Consider the following 1585-nt stretch of genomic DNA (forward strand, 5'->3'; position numbering starts at 1 on the left):
TGCCATCATTATCATTTAGCTTTAATTCTATATGTTCCAACGACTTGACACCCGTCCACATGTTTTGTTTTGTTGTCTGTCTCCCCCTTCTAGACTGTGAGCCCATTGTTGGGTAGGGACCATCTCTCTATGTTAGAGAAGCAGCGTGGCTCAGTGGAAAGAGCCCGGGCTTTGGAGTCAGAGGTCAGGGGTTCGAATCCCGGCTCCGCCACTTGTCAGCTGTGCGACTTTGGGCGAGTCACTTAACTTTGCTGAGCCTCAGTTCCCTCATCTGTCAAATGGGGATGAAGACCGTGAGCCCCACGTGGGACAACCTGATCACCTTGTATATCCCCCCAAGCGCTTAGAACAGTGCTTTGCATATAGTAAGCGCTTAACAAATGCCATTATTATTATTATATGTTGCCAACTTGGACTTCCCAAGTGCTTAATAATAATAATAATAATAATAATAATGGCATTTATTAAGCGCTTACTATGTGCAAAGCGCTGTTCTAAGCGCTGGGGGGATACAGGGTGATCAGGTTGTCCCACAGGGGGCTCACAGTCAACCCCCATTTTACAGATGAGGGAACTGAGGCCCAGAGAAGTTAAGTGACTTGCCCAAGGTCACACAGCTGACAATTGGCAGAGCCGGGATTTGAACCCACGACCACTGACTCCAAAGCCCGGGCTCTTTCCACTGAGCCACGCTGCTTCTCTAGTGCTCCAGTGCTCTGCTCACAGTAAGCGCTCAATAAATAGGATGGAATGAATGAATTTTACACAGGGGTCAGAGGAGTCTGCTCTACGAGGCGCCACTCACTCACTTCTCCGGCCTCCCCGATTTCCCACTGCCTGCCCTTTGTCCCCTTCCTCACCCACTTCCTTATTGCTCAGCCTTGACGGTATCTTCCACCTGGCAGGGCATGGGCCGGGGCCCCCGCCGTCTCCCCCGACCCCTGGACCCGCCGGGCGGACGAGAGGAAGAGGCGCGGTTCGTTCATTCAATCGTATTTATTGAGCGCTTACTGTGTGCGGAGCACTGTATTAAGCACTCGGGAAGACCAAGTTGGCACCATCTAGAGATGGTCCCTACCCAACAGCGGGCTCACAGTCTAGAGGTTGAGACGGACGTTAATATAAATAAAGAAATAATAGTGTGTGCAGAGCACTGTACTAAGCGCTCGGGAAGTCCAAGTTGGCACCATCTAGAGATGGTCCCTACCCAACAGCGAGCTCACAGTCTAGAGGTTGAGACAGACGTTAATAAAAGAAATAATAGTGTGTGCAGAGCACTGGACTAAGCGCTCGGGAAGTCCAAGTTGGCACCATCTAGAGATGGTCCCTACCCAACAGCGGGCTCACAGTCTAGAGGTTGAGACGGACGTTAATATAAATAAATAATAGTGTGTGCAGAGCACTGGACTAAGCGCTTAGGAAGTCCAAGTTGGCACCATCTAGAGATGGTCCCTACCCAACAGCGAGCTCACAGTCTAGAGGTTGAGACAGACGTTAATATAAAGAAATAATAGTGTGTGCAGAGCACTGGACTAAGCGCTCGGGAAGTCCAAGTTGGCAACATCTAGAGATGGTCCCTACCCAA

This window comes from Tachyglossus aculeatus, chromosome 22, assembly GCF_015852505.1.
Source record: "Tachyglossus aculeatus isolate mTacAcu1 chromosome 22, mTacAcu1.pri, whole genome shotgun sequence".
NCBI classification, from domain to species: Eukaryota; Metazoa; Chordata; class Mammalia; order Monotremata; family Tachyglossidae; genus Tachyglossus; species Tachyglossus aculeatus.